The 25,161-nt window shown below is 41.9% G+C and overlaps 1 long non-coding RNA gene across 4 annotated transcripts in view; it reads right to left on the minus strand.

The window, feature by feature from the left end:
- Positions 1–25,161, minus strand: part of LOC101945588 (uncharacterized) — a 193,625-nt gene that overhangs the window by 120,599 nt on the left and 47,865 nt on the right. For 3 of the 4 annotated variants that reach the window (XR_010593748.1, XR_010593747.1, XR_002889446.3), the window contains exons 3-5: positions 13,401–13,530; positions 12,620–12,766; positions 243–327 (exon numbers count right to left, since the gene is read on the minus strand). This is a non-coding gene — a long non-coding RNA (uncharacterized LOC101945588). The remainder of the gene's footprint in view (positions 1–242; positions 328–12,619; positions 12,767–13,400; positions 13,531–25,161) is intronic. The other variant, XR_006175432.2, reaches the window with a different exon arrangement.

Below are 25,161 nucleotides of genomic sequence, written 5' to 3' on the forward strand. Positions count from 1 at the left end.
AGAGATGAATTTTTTCTGAGAATGAGAAGTACATTAAATAACCTTCATCTCCAATAGGATAAGAAATCTAATGCCAGCTTAAGTAACTTAAAAGTTGTTAGCAGTTATATATTACTGGCAACGTATTTTACACTAGGCAGCTATGAAAAAAAGTCATAAAAATGCAATTAAATGTCTGAACTGTTGCTATTTTGGAAATTAAAACAACACACAGTATCCTTGCTGCAGCTTATATTACTTACTTATGACTTGTGCACAGTTATTTTCACCAGTTTAACCATGCTTCTTTTCCATAAAAATCTGTTGTTAATGGGTCACTGGGGAACTCTGAAAATAACAAGATCTTTAATAAAAAAATTAATAACAGTGAAAGCAAACTCAAGTTAGAAAGGCTGCTTAGAATACATTAAAGGTTCTATTTTGAAAGAAAAATATTTGCATAGAAAACCTCCACTGTTTGATTTTCCACACAGCACTGTGCAGCAGGTAAATCAAAACCACTATTCTTCACAAGAAAAAGGGGGAAAGGGGCAGTCTTCAGAAGGGGCACAGCATATCACTTCTGGAGGTCACTGAAAACACTGCAGGTTGGTCTTGCTGCTACTGAGGTTCTGAAATAAATTATTTCTTGTGATACAGTAATGTAAAATAGTAAGACCTGCCAACTAATAAATCAGTTACATGTCAATTGTTTTTACATTTAGACTCATCTGGTCCTTAAAACTTCTAATGGCAGCACTGCTTTCATCTGCTTAGCCAGAAAAGTATTCAGCAGTTGATTCATTTGAGGGACCAGCCTGCTAGATAAGGGATATTAATTAAGAGACCCTGGAACTAAATCACACAAATGGAGCATGTTAATGTATGTTGCTTTCTGGCAGAATGCAGAGTTCTGCACCACTGTGTGTTCAAAAGCTAACGATATGCATTCCCCAGTGCTTAACATATAGAATTTGTCATGTGTTTGTCAGATCAATGTGTCGGCATAGCCTTCATCTAGCTATACCCTGGACCTAGATTTATAGTTGCCTCACACAACTTTAGAATTTCTGACATAAAATCTAGCTGTCAGGATAAGCAAACAAAACTCTGCAGGCTATTTTCCTGGTAGTCTGTGCTGTCACCTGTGCTTCCTTTGCTTTGCTTCTCGTTCTCATGGACAGACTTCTGTTTGCCTAGTAGTTCCATGATCCTGTGATGCACTCATCAAAGGTTCAATTCCACTTGTGGTTCATGCCACAAAATTCCAAAACACTCCCACAATGATGTTAACAATGTTAGCACATGGAAGCAACATGCCCTAGTAGCTACTGATTGTACTATGGAACCAACTCAAGTAATTTTACCTAGGGACATATGAACAGCTCAGTGAAAACTCCTGCCTGATGTACATAAGCGGTCAGAAAAGCAGACAAGAGATGAATATTTATGGCATTTACCTGTGCACTCCGTACGCCTTCCATCATAGCAGCTTCCTTGTGCTGCTGCCTTTAAATGACTCTTTTAATAAAAATAAACTCTAGCTAAAGAGAAAGAGCTGGTTATTATATTCAAATAGGGTGATGCCATTCTATACACTGAGGGGATGCCCTCCTCTGGGACATTGTTCAGTCAGCCAATTCCATCAAAGATATGGCAGAAATGGGAAAGGGGCCAGAATGCTGAGAGCCTGGAACATTCCATGTGAGGAGGATTTAGCAGGTGGGAACACTGAGCTCAGGGCCAGACTGCGGGTTCCACCTATTTGTGTGGCAAGTGTAAGGGCCAAGTCAAATCGCAATACCTGCATTCAGGGGTGTACAGAGGCTGCTCCATTACTACAACCCTGAGGTGTACAGTCAGGGCTGGCTTCAGGGTTTTTGCCGCCCCAAGCAGCAAAAAGAAAAAGAAAAAAAAAGCCGCGATTGTGATCTGCGGCAGCTCTACCGCCGCCGCTTCAGTCTTCGGCAGCAATTCGGTGGCTGGTCCTTCGCTCCAACAGGGAGTGAGGGACCCGCCGCTGAATTGCCGCCAAAGAGCCGGACGTGCCGCCCCTCTCTGTTGGCCGTCCCAAACACCCGCTTGCTGGGCTGGTGCCTGGAGCCGGCCCTGTGCACAGTGCCCAAAGCAGGGAAAGAGAAGTTGCATCACTGTCCCCCCTCCACACACGTATAAGGAGCAGGCCGTTCCCTAAACAAGTATCAGGAGTGTGCTGTGTCCCAGGGAAGTGTTCTCTGTGCTTCCCAGGCATGTGACAGTCCATCCTGCTCTCTGCTCTGGGATGGACCTCAATAAAGGAATCTAACCCTCAGAGGGGACATCAGAGAGTTGTGTAAAGTAACACATGCTATAGAGAAGGTAAATCACATGTGCCTTTCCCCAATACACCAGGACATCCAGAGAAACTGAAAGGCAACATTTAAAACTGATCAAAGGAAATACTCTTTTTCTATATATATCCTTGATTAACCTATCACACTGCCATGTGATACCACTGAGACACTGAGCTTGACAGAACTCAAAAAAGGATTAGACACTTACATGGTTAATAAAAATATCTGCAGTTACAGTAGCTGAGATACAAATTATGCAAAACCATCCTGCTTCGGGACATAGGACAAACACCAACTTCCCCCAGAGGCAAATTATTACCTAATGAGTTACATGTTCTGTACCTTCTTGCATAGCATCTGTCACTGTTTTTTGCAGGAGGTGGAAGACCAGACTAGATGAACCATTGGGCTGAGCAGTGTCGCTGTTCCCATGCCCTGCACACAGCTAAATCACTGTTTTAAGAATTCTGCTGAGTTCCAATTGTAACCCACACACCTCCTGGGTATGGTGTTCGTCCCCTCTAGTGGCACCGAGATCACTTAGAGATTAATGAGTCTGCTACAGCCTTAGTTAAGGGCCATGTGGCTTTTAGCTCATGCAGTAGAGGTCCCAGGTTCGATCCTGCCTGCCAATGACCGGGGTTTGTCAGCATTACAAGAGAGGGCTTTGTACAGGATTTCAAGTGGGAAATCTCTGATGCTCGGGACACACTTCCTCAGCTAGGAGCAGTTTGTAACCCACACACCTCCTGGGTGTGGTGTTCTGTGCTCTATAGTGCTCTATATATAGAGATTAATAACTCTGCTACAGCCTTTGATAAGGGCCATGTGGCTTTTGGCTCATATATTTAGCTCCAGAGGTCCCAGGTTCAATCCCGCCCACCGATGATCGGGGTTTGTCGGCGTTACACAATGAAGGCTTAACACCTTGCGATTGGATTGTTTGTTTTAAAGTCAGCCTATCTGTCTCCAGATTTCTAGACCCATGATTGGATCGGATCATTCAGATTCAGTGACCTCTCCAGTGCAGTACAAACATCCGGGAATCTGTTCCATCCTGCTTTTGCCTGTATTCACTCGGCTCTGACCGTAAGCATGGCAGGCTTTCATGCAGTGTGTATCTCAGAAGCAGCACGCCGTAGATATGAAGCCAAAGAACAGCCAGTTTTGGAGACAGAGAGGAAGCCAGAGGGGAAAAGGTTTCTATTTCACACTGCTAACAACCTTTCTGCATTTCTTTAGCAGGCTGTGATAACTGGTGGGATATTGTCACTCACTTCCCAACAGGCCATTAATGCTTAATTCTTCTTCTTCTTTGCTGCTGATCAACCTAAGATGTCTGGATCTTATTGGGGGTTGATGTGAGCTGACTAAATTTGCCTGCTGCTAAAAATCCTGGAGTCTACAGAACAAATATGAAATGACCACAAGATGCTGACCCAAGGGAATATATATATAAAAACAGAGCAAAAGCCCTTGATGGCTTTTCTAGCTCTGAGCCTCACAGCTATTCCCATTGCAGATGCTGCTGCCTTCCTCAGCATAGAAAATGTAAGTGCGAGGAATATGAGACAGGACCAAGGGCTGGGAAATATCAGTCAGTAGGTCTCTCAGTATGCCCAGAGGAACCACATAGAGTATGAGTTCCACTTAGGGAAGTGCTGGAAGCAAAGTCTGCTGCAGGAATAAATCAGTGGCCATTGCGAGGTGAGTAACAGTCTAACTGCTTTCCCATCGCTCAGCTGTGGTAGGAAACACGAGCAGCTGTAGATGCATTACACCCACTTACAGAGTTTGAAGAAGATTATAAGGGTTTGTTGCCACATTCTGCATGAGCCACCAAGACTAATAGTGTAGAACGCCTAGAGGGCAATCAGCAGGATGGAGTGATGGAGATGCAGCATCCCAAAGGGGCTCCTGCAACACACAAAGGGGAAGAGCCACACAAGAGGGGCTTGAGGATTGATTAATTAATTCACTAAATCTCTCTGGGGCAAATGGAGCCGTTCTGTAACACGCTAATTCAACTTTTAAAATAAACCCTGTCCAGAGCTCCCATGAATACATTCTAGTGTGCAAGGCAGCATAGACACATGAGAGAACATTCATGGACAATGCACCATGCAAAGGACCATGAAAACAAGTGATAATATGCAGCTGAATAATGATGGTGGTACTCAAGGGCGACTGTATCTCTGTGGGTGCCTGTGCCCCCACACACTGAGCACTCCAGTCTCTCTTGTTGGACAGTATTTGTGAATGGAGCTGTATTTATGTTGTAAACCCAGCATTAAATTAAATGAAGTTATCACTCTCAAAAGACATTGCCCCTGGGGGTTAGTTTTTGTTTGTTTGCTTTACCACATTTCAGCAGTTATGCAACAGCAGAAAACAGGGGGGGGGTTGTTTGGTAGAAGAATACACAAGTTCCATGTTGTGATGAAAACAACTCAGCAAAGGAGGAATTCTCACACATCTGGGCTATTACAGCTCATCTTTATTATCCTAAATTGAAGGATCTTGGTGCGGAAGGTATTTTAGAAACTAAAACTTCCTCTGCAGAGGTGCACGAAAAATAACAGGGTTATATTATTATTGTAGTTACCATTTGCATTATTATTTGTTTCTAGCAACACCTATAACGTGCTAAACACTATACAAATAAAAAAGAAGAAACGTTAATACAGGTGACCTAGAGGGGAAACAAGACTGCAGATTCTTGTATTGATCTCATGATCCATGAAGCTGCTAAAGATCTGAGTCTCATAACACTAGATGTAATAAGATGCACTTGGTAAGTACTTATACTTACACTACATGATAGAGCCAGAAAACCATCCACTGTTTTTAAAACTAAAGATTGCTGACAATTTTTATTTAGTCTAGCAGCATTGAATTCTAAGACCTGGGTCTTTGATAACTGATGGCAGCCTCAGTGGATTCAGAGCAGAATGCTGGTACTGACAAAATTAAAAGATTAGAAGATCGTAAGTTATAGAAATGCTCTCTTGCACTCTCTCCAAAGAGCAATTTTGTGTAACTCAGAACTTTCTTAATACACAGAGAAGTAACTTGGTTAGCTAATGAAACTGACATCTGGTGCTCAGAAAGAGCCAAGAATGTTATTGTAGGGGTCACAAGGTGAGTTGCATAGTCACAGAATAAAACAAACCAGGAGATCACATGTACAGAGTATCACATTTCTGAACATATCCTTGACATCCTGTCATATACAAATCACCACTATTATAAATGAGTCATAATAGCACTTCCCATTTTATGCTATGCTTTAATGTAGATTATTTCTCCAAGGAAATTCCTACTTCGAAGAGTTTTGAAACTGTCCGTTTTTAAAACAACGTGTTCAATAACAATGGTAAAAGTTAACAATTTGAACCTCATTACAATGGTCACAAATCACAGTGTCGCCAAGGCAGTGGCCTCACATGAGACGACCAGCAAAAACCCAGCCACTTCCTCCTCTGTACATTTAAGGGGAACAGCAGCAGAGGTGATGGGTGGAACCTAAAGGGTTTGGTGGTGCAGTTTATAATGTGAGCATTCAGAAGTTTCAGTGCTTCTCCAGTGGCTTTCCACACATATCCAAACCTCTGCATCTGGAAGCCTCACTAGGTGTGCATGAATGATCAGACACTCCAGTGACGAGCACCATGAAAAAGACAGGCAATAAAGAGAGAAATAATGTCCAGCACTTCCTGGTTTAGTCAGCTCAGAACAGATTTTTCTTGCTGTGTGTTCTGCTCCTGTTTCCCCTCCCAGATGAAACCAATGAGTTATCGAGGTACCTGAGAATAAGGGTGAGCAAAACAATGCTGCTAAACTAAGGAAAGAGCCAACCAGAACCTTTGACCTTCCCTGCAGCTAAACCTGCCCTGGACCTGTCTGGAGATTTTGGTAAGTTCAGCTATGTTTCTCCTCTCGTCTCTCAGAAGCTTCCTCTGCAGAGATTCCCCAGAGGACACAGCATCCTGGAAAACTTCAAATCTCATGAAGTCTGGAGCTGCTCAGCTATGCTGTGCAAGTTTGGGGCACTACGGCATTGGAGGCCCCTGATATCTGAAACTCAATGCATGGTAGCAAACCCAGAACTGACACTTGCTGTTGCTGGTTGTAGGGGTTCCAACTCTCCAGGATTGTCCTGAAGTCTCCAGGAATTAAAGATTAAACTTTATTTAAAGATTATGTCATGTAATGAACCTTTCAGGAATACGTCCAACCAAAACTGGCAACCCTTGCTAGTTAGGTGGCTGTGGAGCTGCCATAGAAGGGCACTGCTTCTGCCAGAGGGCAGAGGGAAGCCTACCCACCAGTAAGGTTTGGAGTTTGGGCAGCTGGTTTGCCTAAGCATTTCCTCATCTGAATGGGAGGGCGGGAGAAATGCATGGCTCCTAGGCTGCTCCTACCACTGGCAAATTCTGCTTGTAAACCTTATATAAGTGCTGTAAGACTTGGGGGTTCAGCTGACATTTTGGACGAGGTCTTTATTCAGTCATCACAGAACTCTGAGACAATGCCTCATCCTCAACTCAGTGGGGCTTCTCAGCTGCCATGTCTGTCTATTACATTGAAAAATGCGTGCAAATATCCAGCATTGCCAAACCCATATGTTCAAAACCACAAGACAGGCCACCAAAAATCAAGATAATTTTAATGTAATAAAGGATGGATTCTTTTTATTTTCCTTGTGGATTCTGAAGCTTCAGGGGGTCAAATTTGTCAAGCTTTTCTCCCCAACCATGAGGATTAGAAACTTACTTTTTTTAAATGAAAGCTAAGAGTCTCACATACACAACTCCATGACCTGTGACTTACACCAAAACTCCAGAAGTCAGGAGAATTAGCATCTGAAACTTCTCATCACTAGTCTAGATCACTGAAGAGCATGATGGCTACTTGAAATATGGAAAAGGCCAAAATGTGCATGCGCATTATATAATATTAAAAAAATTAGTGTTTGAACAACCTACAAGACATAGATGATTAAATACTACAGAAAATATATAGTCTATAGCCACATTGTTCTGTACATGGCAATTTAAATGAGGATTAGCAGAACTTCTTGAGATTCTGGTAGTTTATTAGGAATCGCTGTGGGTATTGATAATGGAGTCTTTCACACCTAGGTCATTGGTTAAATCTATCCTAGTTCAACTGCAACCCCTCTTCCGCGAGGGGTGAATGCCCTATTCAGGGCAGCTGCATTCCACAGGCAAAAAGGGTGCAAACTGCAACCCCTGCAATGAGGGGGAAGAATCAGGGGCCATCTGTACATCTGCAACTGCTGCTGCTTCCTGCATGCACCTTCAGAAGCGAAATACTGTGCACAGCTTGGAAAATGGTGTATATCAGAGAGAGAGAGAGAAAGAGAGATGTCCATCCCAAGTGCATAGCTGATAGCATTTGAGAGACACTTATTGTGCTGTGTGTGTAGGGGTCACTTCCTTTGAATTGCTCATTGGAATTTTGGTTGCATTCTTCATTACTACATAAGATAAATATGCCATTGAGAAAACTTACTTTCTGCTTCAGAGTTCCCCGTTGGCATTATGGAAGAAGGATAGTTTTGATTGTGTGTACTTGATACATTAGTTAAGTGGAAGTTGTCAGTTTTTCTCCATTATTGTAGTAGCTAGCATTGTATCTGAAGTTCCAGACTCTTGTTAGGAATGTTTGCCAGAAAGCTATATAAACTGGCTGCATACATTTCGGTCCCAATGCTGCAAGGCCTAAGAGACTGTCAACTTCTCACAACCCAAGCCTGTACCATACACAGTGCATTTCAGCCCAAGGTCACCAGGCATAGGATCAACATTCATTAGCACGACCCTCCTACCCAGAAATGTTTCCAACCTTCACTAGGTTGGTCTTCATTAAAAAAAATACAATAAAGATGGGTTTAATGTAAAATATGTAAATAAAGTTTTCTGTGCATCTGCCATCTTTACAGCAGCCCCGCCCCCAATGGAAATCTGCCATGTCACCTGTGACAATACAGTTTCCTAGAAAATAAAAACATAATCCTGAAAACAGGTTTTAGGAAATGAAAGCAGAATATGGACACTAAATCTAGAGCAGTGTTCGCATCACAGGACGTGGACTGGGTCACTGAGAAACCCTCCCCTTTAATATTGAGCCATGTGCAGATTACTATGGGGTTTTGATACATCCTACAATCAAACTTCACCTTCTAAAAGACAAGTTGCAACCTCTAGCCAAAGCAGCTGGACAGTGCCAATAGGTCTGCTCCTCTGAACCCTGTGGCATATGCTGCTCTTAAATCTCAGCTTCCACGTAGCTCCTCTTGCCACTTCAGTCATTACTGCACTCCTCAGGAAAAGCAGAAAGTGACACAGCAGCAGTGCCCTCCCTGCTGCTTTTTAAGGGGACACACACACAAATGAAATGGGCGCTCCCTCCACTTTTGCTTTCCTTTATGAGCAATAAATGTTGATTAACAAACAATCCTGCTCACTTATTTTTGCATAGTCCATATTATGCTTTCATTTCTAAATTCAGCACCCACCTACCATGACAACTGGTGCTATGGAAACCAATACAAGAAAAAGACTATTGGCCCCCACTGGCTGACACAACAATTGGATCTCTTACATTGATTTCCCCTGCAGAATCTGCACACACAGACCCAGTCCCACCCTCATCCCCAAGTGGTACTGTCCACCAGCAGAGGGACAGGGAACTACAGCAAACAATCCATTACCAGAGTCCCCCACTTGCTGACCAGACTTGTTTTGCTGTGTGTGGGTCCTACATGTTACCACAGGCAAGACTTGATCCAGGATCCTTGTATAGTGGAGGAAGCAGCTGTACTAAAAGAGCCAAAGGGGGCTGCCACTACATGCTCTGTTTCCCATATCTATCTAATCTTTCTACCCCTCCACCCACCTAGCCTGATTGCTCTGGAGGGAAATAGCATGAACATCTGTAGAAAGGACTTCTGAAATGAATATGATGTAAAAATGTACTTTGAGCTCTTAAGTGTGTATAATTAGGGGAAACATACAGTGTGTGCTGCAAAGCAAGAAGAGCAAATTCCAGTAAGCAGAGGGAGAGCAAGTGTGGTTCAATATCTTTGGAATAAAAAACATCAAAATATAATACCAATGACTGCTTCTTCACAGACAGATGCTGGAGCAACTCAAGAGTGAATCTGGTGAGATTTTCTCCTCTGTAAGAGCCTCAGTTTTAAGTTCTATAACTTCTACTTAACCATGATTTGAAGAAAAGTATTTTCACAGAGAAATGGGATAGTTCCTTGTTAGAAATCAGCCCCATGAGGAGACCTATAGTCTGTCCAGAGCAAACACATTTTCAGTGCACTATGGTATTCTTCCTGCCTCGGGACTCTTCTGACATGAACAGAACCAGTGGGCCAGAGACTGAACAGCAAGCCAGAAAAACACAGGATATTTCTGATGATGGCCTAATAACACTCACCCCACAGATCTCTCACATTGATAGGAGTCATCTTATTTTCTAATTTCAGTTTCTCCTTTTGTGGCCCAGTCCTTTGCAGCCACTGCCATTGTTCAAGAAGAAAGGCCAATGCTTTATCAAAAAGCCTTTCTACCACCTGCCAAAGAAGTGACTGGAAAGAGTGCCATTGTTTGACATGGAAGAGGGAAACAGAGAACGCCCTTCTATGGGACTGAATAATGACAGCACAGAATCTACAGGAGACAAGATAAGAGAGCAGCTACTACAGTGATGAACGTGATATAAAAGCCAATGTAGGACAGACCCCTCCCACACTGTCTGCCTTGGGTCCCACCTGAGAGTACCTGACACTCCATGGATCAAATTCTGCTCTCCATTACAAAGGCAGTTTCTGCCTGAACCCCATTAGTTAATAATTGGCTCATGGCTGAAGCATGAGGTTTTATAGCTTTCTCTGATCTTATATAACATAACTGTACATGTTGCATGTCTAACATTTTTTAAAATCCTTCCAAGAAGACTCAATGATATCTTGTGACAGTGAGTCCCACAGGATGATTATGGATAAAAAAGAGTTTCCTTTTATTAGTTGTATCTGTTCCCTTTTGTTTACGTTCCTTTGTTCTTGTATGATGAGAAAGGGTAAATAAGAGCACCCGACTGACCTTCTTTAGACCATTCATTATTTACCTACCCTTATCATGTCCCCACTTTTCCAACTTTCATAGATTCATAGATTCATAGATTCTAGGACTGGAAGGGACCTCGAGAGGTCATCGAGTCCAGTCCCCTGCCCGCATGGCAGGACCAAATACTGTCTAGACCATCCCTGATAGACATTTATCTAACCTACTCTTAAATATCTCCAGAGATGGAGATTCCACAACCTCCCTAGGCAATTTATTCCAGTGTTTAACCACCCTGACAGTTAGGAACTTTTTCCTAATGTCCAACCTAGACCTCCCTTGCTGCAGTTTAAACCCATTGCTTCTTGTTCTATCCTTAGAGGCTAAGATGAACAGGTTTTCTCCCTCCTCCTTATGACACCCTTTTAAATACCTGAAAAAACTTTCCCCCCAACTAAATAATTTCCATCTCTTCCCACAGGAAATTCTTGTCAGGCCTCTGAAAATTTTGTCACCCATCTCTGGACCCACTTCGATTTGTGCTATATCATTTTTGAGATACAGAGACAAGAGTTGAGCACAGTAATCCTGGTGAGTTCACAAACCCCTGAGTTACAGAAGGGCACTGTAATGTTTTCAGTATTATTGTCTACCGATTTTTATATGGCCTAGCTCTTTTTGCTATCCTTTCTCGTTAATGCTCTAAGCACACAAAAAACTACTTGAATTCTGTACATCTTTATTTACTGTGCTCTCCCTCTGCTTATTTTACCTTATCTAAGAAACTTGAACTGATCTATGAACCATTTATACTCTCACATTAGGACAGTACTCTTGCCATTGCCAGATCATTGTGATTGCAAAAGATCAAATTAAGGTAACAACAATGCTATTGCAATAGATTTGTTCCAGTTCTGTTGTGGTACCGTATATTCAATAATAGAAAAATGGTGACCACTGAATCTTACTGCTGTGGTATCACGATGTTCAGATTTCTACCAGGAGTGTGTGGGAATGTTCCTAATGCCATATCAGGCACTCAACATTCAAAACAACTACCAGTTTGCTAAGAAGTGAAAACGTCACTGTCTTAGGAACAAGGGTTTTTCAACATGTATTTGTACTGTTTTCCAGCTTCTTGGAATTTTAATTTCTGTCAGCATAGTGAATTTCTTAGTCTTTGACTGGCAAAAGCAGTAACCTTGATTGTGCATTTCCTTTACTTTTAAGGCTTGTGGTAGCAGGAACAACATTTAGGAAACCTTGTCTCCAGTGTCTGACAAAAAAAAATCATTACACTTATGTTTATGTTACTTCAGAGCCATGTTCTTTACAAAATTCACACCTGAACCGCATAGCATTCCTTTGCTAATAACATGAGCTCATTTGAGTTTGTCTCCAACTGGAATTGTTTGAGAGAAATGACAGAGAAAAGCCTTTCCTGTAGCTATGTCCAAAAGAGCAAACTCTCATCCTCCGGAGCACAGTGCTGCAAACATCCCAGCCTTGTTTACTTGGTCACTTTGTGCCATTTTCCCTGGAGTTCTGGGAGCAAATACTGACCAGCAGCCAGCCATGGAAATTCAGGCATCAGAAATCCAGCCAGTTATGACAACTTTCTGATTCACCTCAAAAGTCTATAGTACCTAGGCTCAGATAAGGTGGAAAGAGTCTGCATGGGGCTTATAATGTCATCTCTGACATTTTCTTTACTCAGTGCAACCTGCTAATATGAGAGGTGTTTAGTATATAAAGTATTATCCTTAACTGCAGTGTCAGGGAGTGGAGTTAGGGTACAGTATTGGCACTGGTTGCACTGTACTAATGTATTCATTTGCTTAGGACAGAGACCCAAAAATTCCAGAAAAAGCATTGTCCCCAAAGCCAATTACCGTGAGGTGTGAATAAACCATAACAGGGTCATTTAGATAGATGGTTATGGGTTTTGTTTTCCATTGTAACCAAATCATTCTTCAACTCATAATGGAGCCTTTGTAGATTGGGTCACCCTCCCTTCCCCTCCCCTCCCCTTCCCTTTCCTCTCCTCTTTGCCAGCTAAACCTGCCTTTTCTGCCTGAGCACCAGCAATGAAGTCACTGTAGCTAAAATTCCCAGGCAGCCACAGACTCATCAAGCAACTCACATATTATGCACACATAACAAGGAATCTGTTCCTTTGGTAAGAAAGTGATGAGGACTACTGACCTGATCCCCCAGTTCACCCAGCAGCCACCGTCCTAGGCAACTTCGACCACAGTAACTTTTACAGACTCAGTAGTCACTTCACTCTGACAAATGTGCTTCCAGCTCAATAATGGTTCTTCTGGGGAATACCTGACAAGATGGTTATACCTTGGGCAACACAGGAAAAGCTATTTAAAAAAACCTTTTTAAAACTGTGATGCCGCATAATTCCCATGGATGTGTTTGCAGTATCACATGATCTGGAATTATCAGCTCAGTTCCTGCATGTGTGCTTTGTTCAGCCATGCTCTAACTGCCACCAGTCTATCTAATGCCAATGCACCCACTTCTGGAGCATGTGGGTGCAGACCCTCATCATTGCTTTGGCTTTGTATGAGACATTTTTGGGAGCTAGCCCTTTGTCACCATTACCTTTCTGAATATCTTCTATTGTAACTATCGACAAATGAGCAAGTCTGCCTTGAAACAAGAACTGGAAATATTACAGGGATTATCTTGCATGTCAAAGTTGCTATCCAGTCACTTAACAATCACTCAAAGAAATGATATAAAATATCACTTTTTTACATAGATGAATAATAGAGTGTTTGTCAGTCAATTCTGGGCTGACTGAGCCCCTTTAACTGTCTGAAACCAGAGTCCCTTTTTTTCTAAACCTCCCGAGAAAATGTTGACAAAACAGGCAATTTTCTGTAATTTCCCTGCAAGCTTCTGTCAGCACAAGAGGCAGTCAGAGCCCACTCATTTCAGATAACACCACTGGGTAACCTTTGACATTTACCTCCTCGCTGACTTCGGAGGCTCCTGGAAGTGTAACAGTTGTGTCTTTCAGGTTGCAGGATGCAGGCCCACAATTTGGGTCTTAGTTCACTGAAGGCAGCCTTTGTTTCCCAGCTGACTAAGAAGTTCTTCTAAAAGGGATAAGAAATGTAGTTAATAGCTCAAGAGTGGCCTAATCATCAGCTGCCATTACCCCTCCAATATTAGGAGGGATGACAGACTTATCAATAACAGAGCCCCAGGTGAGGTACATGAGCTGATAATGTGAATTTCGGCTTGATCTCTGCTCCGCTGAGCGCAGCACTAATTTAAAAGAAGCACCAGTGTCTATTTTTTACTTCATATTGTGCCAAAAATCAGTCAGCTGCAGAGCTTTTGTTGTGTTTTTCTATCTTAAACCATGAGGATTTGACCAATTTCATTTATAAGTAGAGATGAAAACCTAAGAACTCTCCCATTAAACAGCTTAAGCCAGAGAGATGCCCCCTGTGCATTTATTTCAATATGTGATAATAAAGATGGAGAGCATGCCTGTCTCAATATGCATAAATGCAGAGTTACACATATATATACACACACATGCACACCACCCACACATACTGCACTCAGTGCAAGTATTGTTCTCTATAACTGAATAAAAGTTTAAAACCGAAACATTATATAGGTTATCTCTAAGGAATGTTTGAACAAAAGGTATCAACATTTGTTTAATAAAAACCCATTTGTTCATTAAAAATAAAATGAACTCATTCATCACTAAACACTTAACATTCATTGTATACATGGTATGGGATTTGTTTTATATCTCTCCAGGTATTTATATGGCCTCATCACCATAGTTTCTGAAGACGTTGCAGAGAGCCTTTTGCCTGACTTGTTTGAACAATCTACATGTCTGATATATATATATATATAAAACCAGATGTCTGCCACAATTATTAATTATATAATTATATAATGGTTGCAAAAAACTAAAAATGCAGCCAAAGCAGCCAGGGGAGTTCAAAACTACTGGCCTGACTGACAGTGAGCCCAATCCCACTCCCGTTGACCAGAGGGAGAACAGGGTTGGGCACAGTGTATCCTGTGACTTGCCCTTTCATGTACATTATTGCCTGTTTGGTATGTAAACATAGGAATTGCCCAAGTGGATCAGCCCCGCAGTTCATCTTGTTCCATATCCTGTCTCTCACAGTGGCCAGCACCAGCTGCTTCAAAGGAAGGTATAATAACCCAGCAGTAGGAGATGTGGGATAATCTGCCCTCTACTTTAAGTCACATGCCCGCTAATAGTTAGAGATTGGCTTAAAACTTGAAGCATGAGGCTTAATATCCTTTCCACAAAGTTGATCAGCATCAGTTATGACAACTCTGAATAGCCTTGATATGCATATAAATGTCCAATTCCTTTTTGAATTATATTGAATTCTTGGCCTGAATGACTTCCTGTGACAATGAGTTACAGTTTAATTATGCATTGTGTGAAAAAGTATATCTTTTCATCAGTTTTGAATTTCCCACATTTTAACTATATTGCCTTATTGTTATGACTATGGATACAATTTTGTCATGGTAAAATTAAGCAAAATTAATGGAACAATCATGGGGGAAAAGGACAAAACCAGGGCATGGTCACTGCAGGGCTGAAGCTGAAGCTGGAGCCCCACCACCCATGACTCACAGCCCAAGCCCTACCACCCAGAGCTGAAGCTGAAGCCAAAAAGTCATGGAGATCTGTTAAAGTCAAGGAATCCGTGACCAAATCATATCCTTAGTTATGAGAGAGGGAGAACAGAAGTTCCCAATTTGCCCTTGCTAAACTACTCATTTTTATATATTTTTATGTCCCTTTGTTTTCCTCTGATTCTTGAAAAATGCAAATCACATGAATGGGTGATTAGTAAACCTTAAACATGGCTCCAACTTGGGTTCCTCCACGTGGCAAGCCTGGGCATCCTATACGCTGAGAATGTTCCCCAGCATCATGCGTCTAAGCTACAGAGGGAAATGCAGCCGTGCAGAACTAGAGGGGAAAATCATCCATTCCTCAGTTTGGGCCTGATCCAAAGCCCGTGAAAGCCAAAGGGAATCTTTCCATTGATTTGAATGGGTTTGGGGTCAGTGTCCTTTGCACAGTGAAAATCACACTCCCCCTGGTACTGCAGTTAACTACCTCATCCCTTCTCACGTGGGGCCTATTCCTTTGAGAGTTTGGTTGAGTCCACTTTGAGGCTCTTTACAAAGGGAGATTTACAAAGGCACAAATGGAAGTTAGGGAATAAATTGTCCCTCTCATCAGAGCCTTTATAAACCCAAAGCACTTCTTCCAACCGAATCCCTAGCTAGCAGCTCCACCCACTGCACTGAATGCAGCTGAGTGTTCAGAACAGATCACATCTAAAAAGGGTTTCTTGATTGTCAAACTATGTTCCGTTTGTTTTTTAAAAACTTAAAATTATATTTCTTTTTAATCCTTTTCTTTTGAAATAAGGGAACCTTTAATACAGCCAAAGTGTATGTTTTTTTTAATCATATCCAATCTTTCAAGAATGCCTTGTTTTCATCAGGTATTTGATTAGAGTTTTGTTACTAATGCTAGACTTACAGTAGCTAAATCCAATATAATACTTTCCTGAAATATTACTCAGAACTGCTTAGGCTAATATTTCCAAAGCCAGAATTTTTTAAGCAGCTAAGGGCACAATCTCAAATGGCTTAGAGCCACATACCACAAAGTCTGACATTAATACTTTTCCTTACTCCAGAAAGCTCCATGTTTTTAAACGATAGGGGCAATTCTTGCATTGACTTCTGCTCTGGCAGCTTTTTGTTAAGCATTAGACATGGCAGCATGAAGAAGGAAAGAATTTAGAGCTCTAAAACCCAGAGATGATGTAGAAGGTCCCAGCAAAAAACAGACTGGGATCTAAACACAAAGAAATCTGAACCCAGGAAGAAATAATCCCATTGAGTGACCAGTGGCAGATTGCAGAAGTGAAGATACCACCCCAACCGCATATAAAGGGGCTCTGTGCAGTTTCCTGGTGGAGAGGATTCAGCAACGTGAGGCTATAAAGATCCCCCCAGAAGGGAAAAGTGTGCTCACTGCACAGGGATTGTTTCATTATGAGGAGCGGAAACTCCAGAGACTTCTACTGTTCTGTTTCAACAGCGAAACATGAACTGTGCAAAACTCTAAGGGCTCGATCTGAAGGAAAACTAAGCACCCACAACTCCAGCTCAGGTCAATGGAAACTGCAGATCTCAGCACCTCTGAAAATCATTCTGATGGTAAAAAGAACAAGGAGTCCTTGTGGCACCTTAGAGACTAACAAATTTATTTGAGCATAAGTTTTCGTGGGCTAAAACCCACTTCATCGGATGCATGCAGTGGAAAATACAGTAGGAAGATATATATACACAGACGACATGAAAAAATGGGTGTTGTCACACTAACCATTTTTTCATGTCCTCTGTGTACATATATCTTCCTACTGTATTTTCCACTGCATGCATCCGATGAAGTGGGTTTTAGCCCACGAAAGCTTATGCTCAAATAAATTTGTTAGTCTCTAAGGTGCCACAAGGACTCCTCATTCTTTTTGCTGATACAGACTAACATGGCTACCACTCTGAAACCTGATTCTAAAGTTATCTGCTGATTTGAAATAGTAGCGGGGCACAGGGTCCTATCTGATCTGGGGCCTGTCAGGTGCCTAAAGCCAGTTGCATCAGTATTTTCCTCTCCTCCTCCCCTTCCCCAGCTAATAGACATCTTAATGTCGATATTCTGCTGTCTTGAAATTAGTTCTGGTCTCCCATTTACAAGGCCGCTTTGGGATTGAGACCATCCTAGCAATACCTGTATCTGCTCAGTCTAAGAAGAGGAAAAAAATATATACCCGCATTCACCTAAGAAGGCATAGAATAATTTTAATTGCCCTGATGAATGAAGAGTGTATTACCCAGGCTACCAGGAGTCAGAGAGCAGAGATGGGGAGCCCAGAAAGGTTCTGCTCTCTAAAACCCCAGTGGGGGTTCCTTCTGGGGTAGATTAGATCATTTTTAATTGCCCCTAAATTTGCTGTGTTACTAAAACGTCCTTCTCTGGATTAGTTCTTTGGCACTGGGCTAGATCTACCATAAATAACTGGGCTTCAGCTGTCAAGAGTCCATTTTGAGGGGGCATGAAGTTTCTTGGGGCTACAGTATCAATGTTAGTGAAATAGCAGCCAACTATTCCGATACCTGAGTCCTCGGCTCACTGGAGCTAGTGCAGTCTCTCTCTTAGCTTGCAGGAGGCAAGTATCTTCCCGGATCCCAGTCCTCGCTCCTGAAACATTGTAGTTGGATGGATTTTCTAGTCCCTTAGCACCCTCACTGGAAATGATGAAAGGTCTGGTGATTGGTTCACACGCTGCACATGCGTAGTGCTGATAATAGCGATGGAAAGGCACTCGTGCTCTTGGTTCTGAGGAGGAGCGAGATGGTGACAGAGGTGGCCACACAGCTTGGCCTGATGCTGTCAATGGGACTCATTCCTCACAGCAGCCCATGTGTCTGACGGGACACCGACCGTCCTGGTAGCTGCCAGTTTGTGTCCCAGCCTCAATGTGTCCTTTAAATACGGGGTTCTCTTTGGACTGTTAAACCCATTCTGTTTCTAGGAGTGAGCCAGGTTTAGTGCCCCCATCATGCTGCCACACTGCCATTTGTTATTTTAACTACTCGTAACCCAGAGATGACAATCCAGCATATCTCCAAATTAGCCTTTTTATTGAAATCAATAAAGGAGAAAACACATGACACTAAACTATTTGGTGGCAGCTTTGTTATAAACTCATTACTGGGGAAACAGCAATTGCAGAGACCTTTAACCACTGTCATTGATTCCAGCGCAGAGAAGGTGATCTACTGAGTTAATCAGTGGTGTTACTGTGGGCAGCAGTGTCCCTGCGCTGCCCTGCTTAGGGTTCAGTTAGCATTTCCATATAAAACCCTTTTTATAATTTGGACACAAATATCTCCACCAAAGTAAAAATTACCAAAAATGTAATATTGGCCTGAAAAGTCAATATTAAATATTTTAACACACTTTAAATCCACAAATATAATGCCAGCACATAGCTGGCTGCTTAGAACAGTCTCTGCTCATTTGTGGTTTGCTTGTTGTCACACAATCAACTTTGCCCCCAAGTGGAATTTGTCCATTTCTTCTGCAACACTTTTTGGTTACTAGGTTAGGAAACAATCCACAAACTCGTACTCCTGGGTGTCTTGCTTATTCCATTGACTCCAATGAGAATGTGCACAGGAGTGAACCCTGGGTCCCCTGCCCTACACAGACTGACCGTTACGTCCACAGAGAATCAAGTCTAGGGCGTTCTGCAGGGAGCAGGGCTCTGTTTGCTTCCATCAGGTGGCTGTGGCAGGGTCGCACTCTGTGCTTGGTAGAAAGGGTTGGCAGGATTGGGCCCTTAATTACCTCACTGTCTCTCCCACATTAAAAGCTCCACCCCCTAGCTGAATCCTGGTAACTTTCAGAGCTGTATGTCCAAGGAAAGGTTAACATTTTTTCTAGGAGTGTAATTTTCGGTCCCATTTGTATTCCTCTGAGTTCCTGATTTTATCAAGTTTGCTGAAAGAAAGGTTGGTTCTCTGTGGGTGTGCATCAATGCAATGCTTTTGTCTCATGCTTTGTGTCAGTAATATAGTCAGGAAAACACTTTAAATGAGATTTGTTTAGCATAAAAGATTATATTGATTTTTTGCTGGTATCTGGTATCTCCAAGCTTTAAAGAGCCAGCATCTGATAACAAATTATTCTAGCCAGGGTCTGGTATCAGTTTATCCCTAGATACATATTTACTTGTAGGTCTTTGGCAGCAGATTATGTCTTATTATTACTAGCATACTGTAAAGGACACCACATCATCTTTAATCATTCCTTTTAGCTGCCTCCCCCTTTCCCCTAGATAAGCACCTTCATATAAGAGTAAGTAGGACTAAAAATAACCCCCCCCAAAAAAAAAACTGCAGACATGAAATGAAACTTTGTGTGCAGATCAAATGTTAGAAGATACCTCACTCTGTAGCATGTCACAAAGATTTCTCTTTTCACAAGACTGTTTTACCAACAACCATACTTTGCAATATTTATTTCAGAGTTTTCCCTGCTTTATTTATGGTGCTTCAAGAGTGGGACCCTGTCCAGTGTCACTACAGGCTGCCAAGGCTTCCAGGCCATCTCAGCTTATTTCTCTGTATGCAGAATGTCTCAGAGATTTACTGGGCAGCCCATCCTGTAGCCTGCAAGGGCCATTGACCTGAGGGAATTTGCAGCCTCTCTGAAGGTAGCTACTGTGGAACGATGTTTGTCAAAGACACAGCAGTGACAGCAGAGGTGCACTGTTTACACTGGGTGGCAGCATTAAAGCAGAGCTAAGAAAGCATTTTTCTATAGATTTTTCACATGCAGACACTGAGCTCTTCACAGGATTTTTAAAGAATACTCTAACTTGCACTAGGGAGAAATTACTCAATTTATTTCAATGAGAAATAACAATTACACCTCGGAACTAGCTGCGATTTTCTCCCAAGCTAAAATTAACCATTGTCACAGAAAAACATTGACACCTTTGTCATAAAACAGAAATTTTATAATGAAATAACTGTGCTTCACAGTAGTGAAAAATGCCACTTGTTTTCATGGAAAACTGCAAACAAACTGAGGTAAATGTCGTCATAACAAGTATTTCAGTTACTTATAAGATTTCCTATGGTACCATAGCATCTAAGTGATTCCATTACATCACAATACTGTAGAGAGGTAGGGAAGTATAACTATGCCTGTTTATGGAAACTGAGGCAGAGAGATTAAATTGACTTGCCCAAGATCACACAGGAAATCTGTAGCAAAGCTTCAACCTCCTAAATCCCAGTTCAGCAACATAACAAAAGCACCGCCCTTTCTTTCCTTTGTGGTTCTTGGAAGAGACACCAAAAGATGATTTGTCAGTGGCTTCATTAGTCTTATAGATGTTTTTTCACACAGCTCTAATCACTTCCATGTGAAATCTTGTATTCATTTGAAAATGCATTATGCTGCATCAGCTGATATCAGAAGTCTATTGTATTACAATTTAAGATGCACCTATGTACATGTACATGATAGCCTCAAGCACAGAATTAAAGTTGGTAAATTCTATAGAAACCATACAGATCCAGAACAGAAGCATCAGCCTAGTGGATTTAACCCATAGTCACTTGTGTGTTTATAATATTATGTGCAGTAGCTCAGATGTTAAACATAATGAGCCTGCTCAGCTTATCAAGGTGCACAGCTCCACTCAGGGGAAATTTGATAAGCATAGGAGTGACATGGCTGGTCCACACACCTGCAGAAGGTCAGCTGTTATTTCATTACAACAATGGCAAGGCTCAGATGTTGACAACTTGTTCCAGCACCTGTTTCTGGACAAAACAAGTATCAAAGCAGCTCATTCAGAACAACCACTGTTTAGTACAGCACTTTTATGGGCTCATTCCTTAAAGAGCATCAGTACAAAGAAAGCAAGAGAGGTTGACAGAAGTCTCCTTCCTTTTTAGAGCAGACTCCCCTGAGAGTCATGTGACCCACTATAATTCTTGGTGAGGATTCTCTGTACTGGGTAGCTCCCACCAAACATCTGGCAACTAGTGACTGCATGTGAAAGGCACAGGCATAGCCTAAATGTATCTGGTGTGCCTCGTGCTACAAGTAGTAAGAACACAGGCTGTTTTACCCTTATGACTCATAGGAAAATATCAGAGGTGATCTTCCTTGTGAGCCTTTCCCTGCCCTCTCTCCTTACCCAGGACACTAAAGTAGTTCTCGGCTCTCTTTGTTGCAATTCTTTAGTGGGGGATTTCACCACACAGCACAAACGGTCTCTCATTTTGCCCCAAGATGCAGAAAAGGAGACAGCAGACTGTGCACACTAGCAGAGCTGGCCAGCCAAAAGAGTATCTCCCACAGGGACCTTTTTTGCTACATATTTATTGTCAGGCATGATCCAAGTTTAAATTCCCATGGCATACAGGCAAAGTTAGCCCTTAGCACCTGATTGTCCTCAGCAAGGATCCCAGACTCATTATCACAGAAGAGGAAGGGCTTGACCCTGGGCTTGGGTATTGACTTTATCACAACATAGCACCTTAATATGCCTCTTTTCTCTACCAAGTGGAACAAGAATTCTGGTTGTACAACCCAGGACCAATGGGGCACAATCAGAGGTGAAAATAAGCCAGTACGCCGGACTGGACCAGCTTCCCAAGGTGGCAATTTAAAGGGCTTGGGGCTGGCCCCGGGCCCTTTAAATTGCCACCTGAGCCCTGCTGCCGAAGCCCTGGGGTAGCAGGAGCGGGGCTCGGGCGGTGATTTAAAGGGCCCATGGCGCCGGCCGCCACTACCACCCAGGCCCTTTAAATCGCTGCCTGAGCCCCGCAGCGGCTCCGGCAGCAGGGCTCAGGTGGTGATTTAAAGGGATCAGGGCTCCGCTGCGGTAATAGCAGCTGGAGCCCTGGGCCCTTTAAATGGCCCCCGAGCCCCGGAGCTCCCAGCCACCTCTGCAGCTGGTAGCTCCAGCAGTGATTTAAAGGGTCCAGGGCTCCCAGCCGCCACTACTGCAGCCGGAGCCCAGGGCCCTTTACATCTCGATTTAAAGGTCCTGGGGCTCTAAAGGCCCAGCCCCTTCCGGTCGAGGCCCCGCCCCCTGCATACCGGTAAGTCCTTTACGTTACTTTCACCCCTGGGCACAATTAAATGCCTTCAGGCTCCCTGCACAGCACACAGCTTTCTGCCTTGTCCTGGGCTGATGAAGGGGTTGGTTTGTTCATTTGTGAGGCTGTTCCAGTGTTTGACTAATTAACAGAAGTTTAGCAACCTGGTATTTCATTAATGGTAGAATTGTGACTGGATGGAAACAAATATAGTTGTTTAAATATGTTTGTCTGTGAATAACTTGAAAATAGTTTTTGTCAGCCTCTACTTTTAGATTCAGCTGATGTAAGTAGTCTAGTCCTTTGCTGTGATAATGCAGATGGACTACTGGCCGTTTGCTCACATGCTGAATAACCGCACAAAGCAATACATGATTCAAAATAGCGAAGGAAGTATACAACCTAGTTTAGTGAGCTAATGCACTGCAAATAGTTTGTGTTTTAGTAATAAAGAAAAATATAATTCTGTGAGCAATAAAATAATGGGAAAATACATTTGTTCTTTGCTGAACCCAATTCCTTGTTATTTCTGTTCTCCAAGGGATTAGGATGTACTTTTCTTTTCATCTGATAAATGTGGATTTACTTGGTAGCATCCTTAAGTTCTCTTTCCCTGGTTAAATTAATCTAATTGCATTTTCATGTTTCAGATTACAAACGTTTGAATTTCCAAAGCTTTTGCTTATCATAGTGAGTGGCATCTCTCTGCCAGATAAGCTCTTTATGAAAGGCATTTTTTTCTTAACAAAGTTCAAACTTTAATGGCTTTTTATGAAACATAGTTTGGATAAAAGAGATGACTCAAGGTTTCCAGCATTCCAACCTGCAACAAGCTGCCTGGGTTATGGGTCACAGTCTGGTCTTTTCATGACTAAAAGGCTTCTCTTTTGGCTGACACTGCAGGATTGTCTTGCTATCATTTCATTCTAGCATATAGGCACAGCAGTGGAAGAAATCTTGTGTTTATGGTAAAGACAGACAAACTGCCTCCTATCTTTCACATGGTATGTTCTCTCTGCATCTCCTGTCTCTTGGTCTTCCCTGCTTCTGACTTTCCTCTCTCATTTCTTTGAAAGCTTGTGGCCATACTCAGATCCACTTTCCCTACATCCCCCATCCCCTGGACTTTCAATTGGATAAGAGATTTTTCACTTGCTGTCCTAAATTTCTCAGTAGCACTGCTTTGTGCTGCTGCATTTCACGGGTAAATGAAGCAATCCTTCAGCAATGTTTGTATGTTAACAGTTTAGGGGTCTGATCCTGAGAGGTGCTGTGATAAGTTGCATATATTCAGTACCATTCTGCAGCAGGCCCCGAGTCTGTAAAGTGCTTTGGGAACTTTCCTGATGAATGGGGCTAAAGATACAGCAGATCCTTATCAGCAGTTTAGAGAAGATACCTCTTAAACCCCCATGCAACCAGAAAATGTACAATAATAAAATGGCTGTTTTCCTTCCCCCGGCTCAAGCATTTAGTACACTGACTTTGTTACCTCGCACATTATCTTACACTAGATTTATTTTTAAATAAAAAATTCACATAAGTTTATTTTACTTACAAGATAAACAGCCTCACCTCTACATATGTTAGCCCATACTTCCACTGGGATATGCATGAAGTTGGGAAACAACAGTCAGAAGGGTTCCCGAGGTTAGAAATATGGCCAACAGCAGCCCACTGCACTTCTTGTTGAAAAGCTGCTAAGCTACACATTTTGCTTTAAAAATACCCTCCTTTTCATGTTCCAGACTAGTGGCTTCAGTGGTGGGAATTTGGGGTTTTCATAGGTTGATCCCTATTTCAGTTCAGAGGAAAGGAAAGGATATTGTTAAACGTCTGAGTCCCATTTATTCTCATCACGTTGCATAGCCAACTACATCCCACTTCAAGGTGAAGGAAAGGCGATATGGCTGTAAAAAAAACCCATTTAGTATAGGAACAGCCTAAAATACTTACAGTGGGGAATACATGAATGTGTAGCTTAAAATAGCTCAGACAGTGCGCTGCCATGCAAAAAGCGTTCAGACATGAATAATCCCCAAAATGCTTTTTAAACAAACCCTGGAAATCCCAAATGAGGGGAAGAGACACTGATGTGTATATTGGAAAACTTCTTATCACTGATACCACTAATTTTTAGTTCAATGCATTACTTTTTATCATCGACCCCATATCCAGCAAAATTAAATTTACTGTCCTTGCTTCTTATGAAATTACACAGAAGCTGCTGCTTTATTCCTCTCCAGTACAGTAAAAAGCAATAAAATTCTTGCAGATTTCGACAGTAGGCAATTCAATAAAAAGCTATGTATATTTTATAAGTACAATAAAGAGAAGTCTATAGCTGGATCATAAATGGGTTTTGTTTGTTTTGTTTTTGCTGGCATCCCTGTTGCAGTCTGTTGGCAACCCAGGTTGGTCTTCACAACAGCACACAAGACACAACATTGACTTTTTGGGGAGAGACAGAATGAAATTTATACCTTTATAATATATTATTTAAGTTTTGCTCTAGGGATTTTGCAATGTGGGTCGGTTTAAAATTTAAAGGTGTTGTGGAACTCAATACTTTCCTGTTCTTGATTAGTGCCATAAAATTTTATATATATAGTTTTGTTACATTGTAAAACTTTTCTATCTTATCATTGTGACTTTCCTTTTTATGAGCAAACAATAAATGTTTGATATGTATATAATTATTTGCTAGACTTGTACCAATGCGCAGATATTATTTTATTTTTTTAAATTTAGGATTAACAAGAGACAACTTGGAGATGAATGGAGTGGTGTATTCCTGAAGAATAGTGCTGCAACAGATTTACTGGGAGTATCTCTCTGCTGAAATGTAAAATTTCCCACACATGTAAAACACTAACTTAATAATATGCAAATAACCTGTCTTGAAGAATTACAGGACTGTAAATTTCATTTTCTGCTCACTTGAAATAGAAAACTCAAAAATATGCAGCAGTTGGACTGAGATTAAAAAATATGCTCTCCCT

The sequence above is a fragment of the Chrysemys picta genome, chromosome 18 (assembly GCF_011386835.1).
Source record: "Chrysemys picta bellii isolate R12L10 chromosome 18, ASM1138683v2, whole genome shotgun sequence".
Classification (NCBI taxonomy): Eukaryota; Metazoa; Chordata; order Testudines; family Emydidae; genus Chrysemys; species Chrysemys picta.